Raw genomic sequence first — 9,280 nt, 5'->3', positions numbered from 1 at the left:
GCGCCAAAGAGACAAAAAAGATGAGAGCACACATTGGTGAGCACGGCAACCTGCACGTGACACGTGTGTGCGTGTGAGAGAGTGTGTGTGTGTGTGTGTGTGTGTGTGTGTGTGTGTGTGTGTGTGCCGAGGTATTCAGGGGGAGTTGAAGGTTCAATGCCAGATAAAAGCACACATGCTGCCTGCCTCTGCGGATCATCAAAACAAACCAATACACTGCGTGTATTAAAGAAGGGCTTTGGGGAACATAAAATAATCCTGCATGAACTGCGTCTAAACGCTTCCAAGAGGGGCTTTGTCTCAGTGCGCGGTAAGGGAGTCTCAAAGCTCAGAGGAAATCAACAGTCAACTTGGCAATGTTTATGCTTACACTATAAAGTGTGTCTTCTCTTTGACTGACATGTTCATCCCCCCGCCCCTCCTCCTCCACCCCACACCAACCAATCAGCATTAGCTAAATGTTACAGTGACAGGCTCCCTGCTTACCATCTACCTTCTGCTTCTTCTGTACAAGTTGTATGTTTGCATGCTGACCAGAAATGGACCGAGCGCATTAAAACTAGGGTTAAAACTAAGGGTGGAAAGTATGCACTAGCTCTGTTGCTTATTATTAATGTTTCAGTCATATCATCGTCAGTATGGATATTGTTTTGGGCTTTTTGACCAATAAACTGTTTTCTGACAAAGCAATTGCAAGAGATGAGATTATTACATAAAGAGGGTCAAATGGAAAATGGTAAATCGAGTCAAACAAAGAGATTGATCCAACCCGCAAAAAACACTGGACTACAGAGACCTGCACGGGTTGTGTGTTAGATCCCAGCCCAGAGCCAAACAGCTGCAAGTGAGCGGCGATAAAAAGGAATCATCGGTAGAAGGCCAAAAGGTATTTAACCAGGAAGACTGAACATCTGCTCCAGCTTAGGACTCATTAACACCCAGACAGGAGGTCACACCGACCCCGGAGGACCAGAGGTCAGACAAACTGTTTGAAATTGGGGGGGGGGGGGGTGCGGTGAAACTCTAGTAGAATGGGGAACAATATTAAAAGAGAGGTTGTGCCTATGCTCTCTGGATCCAAACACCTGATCTCCAAGGGAGAATCCCCTCGTTTTCTAAATTTGTTATTTTTTTTCCTTCTACATCTTTTAATACCTTTTCCCTGCGCCGTTCCTCCCCCCTGACTGAGACTCGTGCACGGTGACGTCTGGCTCTCATAACTCACGCGGGGCGCTGTAAATCCTTCTGACGGACGGACGGACGGACGGACGGGGGGATGAATGGACAGTCGCTGGCTGGATGCCTCGTGGCACTTCGTCTGCTGCCACTTAATGGGAGCGCCCCAGTTTGCCCCTCCGTCCCTCTCTGCTCTCCTCTCTCCCCCCTCTCCTCTCTCCCCCCCTCTCCTCTCTCCACCCCTGTGCTCTCTCCACCCCTGCTCGACATTATGGTCCGGTCCAGTGTGACATCAAAGGTGAGGTGAAGACCGGGCCCCGGTCTAGTTCGGTAGAAGCAGATGCAATTATTAGCTAACGATTAAAATAAATATAATTGAAACGAAACGAAAAATTCTCTAAAAACACATCAGGTAAAAGTAGTATTGTTTCTTCCGCAGACACAGACCTCAAATAGCGATGCATTGTCATAGATGGTAAAGTAAGCAGGAGGGTTAACGCATACCAAGAACTATACCATTGGATACCATTGGCTCAGGGCGTGAACCCAGTGACCGGCCTACCCTTAACCATGTATATGATCGATTGACTCACCTACATGTCGACATGCAGAGAACAGTATGGATCTCAGACTAAGATGGATACACTGTACATCTATACATGTACCTACATGTTTGAGTCGCCCTACGTTTGTGTGTGTGTGTGTGTGTGTGTGTGTGTGTGTGTGTGTGTGTTTGTATCCGTATGTGCATTCTGCATTTGTATTTGTGTTTTGTACTTGAGTGAGACTGCTTGATTGTTTTTGTCCTTATTGCCATGTGTGTCATCTTCGTGTGTCTTGTTCAAGGCGTCAGAGATATAGAGTGACGCTCCTCTCTCAAGGCCGAGGAGGGCCTGATAGTCTTACAGTAGAGCCCGTGAGAGGGCCACCCCATCAGGTCACAACAGAGTCCCCGGGGCCAGGATGCACAGCATGGACAACGGAGAGGTAGAAGACGCAGGACGGGCGTTCAGAACGATGCATTGAATCCATTGTCTTGTTGTCCATGCACGGGGGAACTTGGTTTTCACTGGTGGAGAAGTTAGCGTTGTCGGCTTGCATCACAATGTCCCAGTGCGTTGGGTTAACTTCACAGTCCATGGTAGATATGGGGGAGCAATCAGGTCGACCTCAAAATCATATCAATACTTATTGGTTCCCCTCCCTCCACATGTAGCCTAGTGAGGGCTCCCCTTTCACACACTACAGGAAGAGGTAGCTTAGGTACCTTAGGCTGAGAGGAGTTCAGGTGATGCTAATAGCCTTCGTTTGGGGTAGAGAGTAGGTCAATGAGAGAACGGATGGAGCTAAAGAAATAGCTATCGCCCACTAAAATGAGGGCATAATTCATGCAATGACAGAAAATGATTGTGTTTTCTGATAAATATTATTATTATTGCAAAAAATAATAATAATAATATTCCTGATAATAATTGGTATATGTTTCGACTCATGCCAAACCGTTGCTTCAATGGAAGGATTGATGATAAATAGGGAAGTGATGCCACCATCACTAGTAATGCTAGTATTATGTTAGTATTCAAACGCAGACCGAGAATGTCCAAACATTATGCAATTTATGTTTACCTATGAGAAAAAGTATATAATAAATTGTGGAAATTCACAATATGAGTTTTTTTGCGATCTACGAAAAAAGTGGTAAATATACACTGTTTGTTCCATGCTCGTCTCTATTTACAAGTTAAGTGAGGTTATTGAAAAGGAAGACTAGGACTTTGTGTAAAGAGAATACGGAGGTATAATTTCAAACTGCTCCAAAGAGTACGCCACATAGTTCTCTAAAACGAGGAAACCATTGTTAATGATAATTACAATGGTTCTCAAAAGTGAAGCAGTAGAATGCGGTTCCTTGACTTAATAAATTAATGAGCGTGTGTTTGTGGGTTTGAGCACGCATATATGTGTGTTGAATGCTTCTGGGTGTATGCGTGTGCGTGTGTCCGTGCCTGTGTATGTGTGTGTGTGTGTACGTGTGTGTTTCTGTGTGTGTGTGAGGGGTGTAGTTTGGTAGGCTTTCTACGTCAGGGATAAGGGTAGATTGATGAACTAATTACAGAAGCATGCAATAATGTCTTCCCGCTAAAGGAGAATAGCAACCCCCCCTGCTACAAACTCTTCATGTGGAGTCGGAGGTGTATGTCTTAGTTTTATTTTTCTCATATTTTTTCTTCTTCATTTTCTTTTTCATTTTGTAGCAAAAAAGCTGGAGGTAAAATATCAGGAAGGTCATGTGGATCGGCGCGAGACTTCCAGAGTTGCTTCATAGGGCTTCTGGGCGGGTGCGGGCAGGGTCAGAGGTAGGGGGTTGGAGGGGCGGATTCTCAGCAGATCTGATCTTTTGTTTCCTCTGTGAAGTAGTCATTTTTAGCTGTTGTGCTTTTTGGGCGTCCTCGTGCAGTCGGTCGGCCCCTTTTAGGTCATCCACGATCAGTCATCAGGTTATCTGTGAGCAGGAAGTGGAGACGAGAAGGAGAGAGAGAGAGGGGGGGGGGGGGGGGGGGGGGGGGGGTAGGGTAGAACAAAGAGAGAAGAAAGTAAAGGGGTTATTCAAAGTTTGACTCACATCTCCCCCACTTTAATCACCTGCATTGTGTGTCGCACGCACATGTGCACTCACCAGCCAGCCGGCCATGTACACTCTGAGATAGTGACGGTGTTCCGCATGACACACTGTGAGTCACTGTTGTTTGCATAGTGTGTGCGTGTGCGTGTGCGTGCGTGTGCGTGTGTGTGTGCATGCGTGCGTGTGTGTGCATGCGTGCGTGCGTGCGTGTGTGTGTGTGTGTGTGGCGAGGGGGGGGATCAACAAAGGCACAGTGACCACCCTGTGAGTGTACGGGGCTGGCCCACTTGGCTGGGATTCAGAGTGACAGTGGCATCAGCATGAGAGGGGGTTGCAGGTTGTTTAATCAGCTTCAATTAGGGCCATGAAGAGCGAAACCCAGGAGGGGCCAGGCAGCACATCCTCTGTGATAATAGGACTTAAAACACAACCGCTTCACGCCGGAATTTGGGCCCCATCCAAAAGAATATGCAACATATACCACCTGTAGGTCAATTAATCAATGTGATAAAGCAATTTTTTAACACGGGATTTCTCAGATGCTTGTATGCTTGTCCTTTCACCAAGTGCTCCACCAGTAGCACATTGAGGTATCATTTCGTCAGCCTCGTAGCATGAGTGCCCAAGTGATATTTAAGGTTCATCTTGTATTAAGCATCCCAAATGCCTCAGTCAAATAGATGACTTAGCCAGATAGTGATTACAGAATGGCTTACGATTCAGCCAATGAGGCACAGTGAATCAGCACCATTAAGAGACCAGATTTAGGTTAGATATCAACTTTTGGACAAAATATGACTTAGGCAATTAGGCTATGAGGCTAACAATTTGTTTTTGTGTTACTTATTATGATGTTTCCTATTATGAAATATGTATATGATCACTTCACCCATCTTTCCAGCTATCCATCCACCCAGCCGTTCCTCCAGCTGTGACCCCACTCTCTGCTTCCTCATCTAACCCCCCCCCCCCACACACTCCCTCCCATCTCTGCACCGGATCAACATTTGCTCATCAGCCATGAGCCCTGTTCCATCAGCTAGTGTTCTCCCTTCTAAAGATCACAGTCCGGCTCCAGGGCCACGCGGCATCCGCTCTCAGAGAGAGGGAGGGAGAGAGAGAGAGAGAGAGAGAGAGAGAGAGAGAGAGAGAGAGAGAGAGAGAGAGAGAGAGAGAGAGAGAGAGAGAGAGAGAGAGAGAGAGAGAGAGAGAGAGAGAGAGAGAGAGAGAGAGAGAGAGAGAGAGAGAGAGAGCGAGCCCTGGCTCCAGCTTCTGGACTAGAGTGTGGTCAGGGAGGGCTGTGTGGATAGTGTGAGCGTGTGATGGGAATGGAGGGCCATTTGGACTTCTAAAGCCAGGTGTTAGCACTTCAGCTCGCTACCTCATCAATAATTGACGGAGGCAAACCAATCAGAACAATTTGCTCCCCACAGCGAAGTGCTGGAGCAGCCTAACACCGGTGAATCATTAATGAGGCAATTAGCTGAAATGGTTAGACAGTTAGCCCTCACTGCCAACGCATTTTGTGACACGGCTCCGATGGATCACCGCGAGAAGGAGGCGGCTTCTTCTCATGCCGTGGCCCGGCGTGTGAGGCTAAAGTCTGTGCAGGAAGGGCAACCGCTCGAACTATGAAACAGGAGGACTTGGAACCCCAACACACACACGCATGGCACTCCTCAGATGGGCTTCGTGCTACTCGAAGACAGACGATAATGGGAGCGTTTACCGCTGGTCATCGCTGTATCGAGTGGAGCTTTATTGGTTGTTGCCGTGGTGGAGGCCAACCGAGGTGAAGATTCTCCGGGGTGACTCGAGTGTGGGAGACTCATCGACCGCGTTAACATCACTCAAACATGGAGGAACCACCGTTAACCACAGCATCAACAACGGCAACAACAACAACAACAACCGTCAAACATGGAGTTCGCCTTTGAAAAGCAGGGATCGGGGATTGTTGTTTGAGAGGAAAATCAAAGTCTCCGGGGCGCAGCCCACAAAGCCACATTGATCGGCCATATTGGAACCATTCATAGTTTGTCGATAGTGTTCTGTCTGCTCGCCGCTCTGGGTCCAGTAGTGGCTCAATTAAATCAGCAACCTTGATCTGAGCAGCAAACCACACAAGTGCTGCTGCACACCAAAATGGATTATTTCCCTCTCACACACGCACAAACACACACAAGAATGCACACAAACACACACACGGCACAACAAAGCTATATTTTTTATCTTTTATCTTGAGCACCCTAATTCAATTTCAGGCTTAATATCTTTTTTTATTTTAATTGATAGTGAAATTATGAATCCATATCACAAATTAAACACAAAAAAACTTGAAAACATACCATAAAGCCAATATCTCAAAAGAGCATAGTGTGATTTAACTTATGCTAATGTTCTTGAATGTTTTGAGGCCTTTGGGAATTTAATCAGAAAATCGACCAAAATAAATAAAGATAGCTGAATGCATAGTTCTTTATTAATCATGATTATCATAAGAATGTTTCATTATTCAAATAAATGGTTTCCGACCTGTTTATTATTTTTTATGTGATATAAAGGTTTGTGAAATCTTAATGCTACACTTCCTTACTTCATTGTCATTATTCCTCCCTATTCATTTAAAGATCATCAAAATAAATAATGAGTTATTTTATTGTTTTCTCTATTTTTTTAGCCTGCAGGGAATAACATTTTATTCAATCTGATTGGTCGATGGGTGGGTGATGCAGATATTGACACTTGGGTGGATATTGTACATAGCCAGTCTGTTTAATGGTCTGCTCACTTTTATAGCTCTCTCAGGAGGACACTATGCTCAATAAATATTTGTGAACACAAATTTTGCTGTATGACATGCGAGAGTAATTAACCCCAGTGCCTATGTGTTTTGCGATTAACATGTAATTAATATAATAAATCAATATTTATTAAGCACTGGTGCCAACAAAGGAGAAATGTACTCATAGGATCTCTAGAAGCATGTCTGGACCAACGGAGTGTCCTTCAAAGTTATAAAGGCAGGTACTGTTCAATGTATCATGTATGTTATTTAGTATGTTTTAAATCTAATTATTGGATATTTCAAAAGGAAATGTGTCACAGCAAAAGGGAAACACACAATTGCCCTCACAATAATGCATTTAAAGTGATCTGTAGACTCAGATAGTACTTCAAGCTCATACTAGCCTACTACAAACTCACAGCTTTTAAAATGTAGACTCACAGTACTACGCACTCATGTAGTACAGACCACAGGCCTTCAAGATCAGTCCTCATGGATTGGAAGTATCTTCCAAACCGTATGCTCCATTTTTGGTTTGAGGTAATCAACAATCTAAAACACATGCGCAAATTGCCTCACTGATGTCTATTCAAGCACTGCATTATCTCTGTCAACCGCCGCTTAAGTAAGATAAACGTTAGATCCTGTCCCTTCGATTTATTTTACCCGGAATTGCACAGTGTTTTATATTTTCAGACTGCATGCATACGACAGCAGCACAGATTAAGCAAATACTGGCGACGATGAAGTTCACCAGTCGTTGCGCTTGCTCCTCCTATTCGAGGAGCAAGCGCAACGATAAGCTGTTAAAGTTCAATGGACCACTCTCTTTATTGTTTAAAGATTGCTTTACATACAAATGGCTGACGAAAACATTGCTGGTCTCAATTATGCATTGGAAATAAAGTTATGAGCTGCCGGGTGAATTATTGATGCTGGCAACGGGAATGGAACGGGAGGAGCATGTTGGCAATGTGTCACAGGATTTTGCTGATGTTTCTTCCTGTATTGATAGTTTTTCATCGAATGGCCCACGAAGCCTTGATCTGTAAAAACCTACGATGCACATTGGGAATAAAATGCTATTACTGGAAGAGGAAAACTGATAATGAAATATCGGGGTAAAATCAAAGTTCAGAGAGAGATGATATTACAATGATAGTAGTCTCGGATTATGTTCTTTTAAGTGTTATAACGTACATCTTAGCAATTCAAATGCCCACAATGGTGCCTCAACGTTATCCGTCTCAATTCATAATCGCACCTGTATGTAAAATATTGAGCTGACCAAGAAAATGAAATCAATCACAGATTTAAACTTCATTTAAAAAAGGCTTTCGAAAAATACATATAAAATGGCAAGAGTTCCTGAATCATTCATTCAGTCATCTTACAAAAGATTATGAAAGCTTTGAAGTAAAGGAAAACGCACAAAGGTAGAGCTAAGGCTACTCAGTCATAGTGAAACATGTCTCTTTTCCTTCCACAGCCTTCACTGAGAGGCACTAAGCTTGTCTAGGCCCCTTCTTTAAGGGTCAGCTATGCTTCATGGAAACACTCTTTGTGGAGGATTCGTAAAGTCCTTAATCATACTATTGAAGCACACCGTTCACAGCTGATGTCTCAAAATTCCTGGCCGATTCAACCCTTCCTTACGGCTAGCCACTATGTTAGCATCCCAATGCTAGTTGATATTCTCTGCAACCGTGTTCCCTGTTCACACATTTAACGTTGTATCCCTTGACCAGGGTTAACCTTTTTCGTTCGCCATTTGTCCCCCCCCCTTTGTATGAGGTGTACAGGCCGTGCTAGCGAGCATATATCAGCCCTCGGTCTCGCTGCTTTATTCTCTAGGTCTCTGAAATATGGAGGAGCAGCGAAGGCAATCGATACTCCGAGGGCTCAAACACATACATTTATCACGACAGGACACCAGCTTCACCATGGCAGTGGCGGGTTACAACTCATTGGGAACCGACACATTTGAGTGACTCTCAAACACGCCCATGCACGCATGCGTACGCACAAACACGTGTATACACAGAGCAATGCTGAGGTGAGCTACCTTTTCCATGAGGAAATTTATTCTGTCTTTTGACGAACACGACAGATAAGGACAGCCCAGAACGACACTTGGGTTGTCTCTGTGGTTGTGTCCCTTCAACATTTTCTACACTCAATTCACCTCGTCCCATTGAGACAGTAGCACATTTCAATGTTGAAACACGATGGCACGTTGGCACACCATGATTCTACTTTTTCACTGTTGGATGATGAGTTGATGAATGAGCAGCCATTTTGATTTAAATCAGAAGAAATGACACATGGTTGAAGCCACACTGTTCACCCTCATCATTCTGCTGCTGACTGGGGCCATCTGGAAAACAAGAAAGTTATTTTGTTTCCCCTTTGAGTCAACAGCTGTCGGGACTAACTCAAAAAAAAACACGCAGATTGGCTGGCAGTGATATTGAAACATATCATGCTTGTTATATGGACGAAGTTCAGCGCCAGATTGAAACAGTGCAAACTGTGAAAAAAACACAAACCGCTGTATTGAATGGAAAAATGCATATTCACTTCCACTCTTGTTCCACTCTCCCTGTTCTGTCTCAGCATTGGACGTTTCCACACTGAGTTTTCACTCCCCCCCCCCCCCCCCCCCCCCCCCCCAGACCAGCCCTTTCTAGCGG

General features: G+C 44.6%; 1 protein-coding gene across 1 annotated transcript in view; it reads right to left on the bottom strand.

The window, feature by feature from the left end:
- Window positions 1-3,362: 3,362 nt before the first annotated feature.
- mafa (MAF bZIP transcription factor a) overlaps window positions 3,363-9,280 on the bottom strand; it is a 40,407-nt gene continuing 34,489 nt past the window's right edge. The window contains exon 3 of the mRNA XM_060071054.1: window positions 3,363-3,679. The gene's annotated coding sequence lies outside the window, so the exon portion shown is untranslated. The remainder of the gene's footprint in view (window positions 3,680-9,280) is intronic.

The sequence above is a fragment of the Gadus macrocephalus genome, chromosome 14 (genome assembly GCF_031168955.1).
Source record: "Gadus macrocephalus chromosome 14, ASM3116895v1".
In the NCBI taxonomy this organism is placed as follows: Eukaryota; Metazoa; Chordata; class Actinopteri; order Gadiformes; family Gadidae; genus Gadus; species Gadus macrocephalus.
The sequence above is the reverse complement of the archived record's forward strand: the minus strand, read 5'-3'. Positions and strand labels throughout refer to the sequence as shown.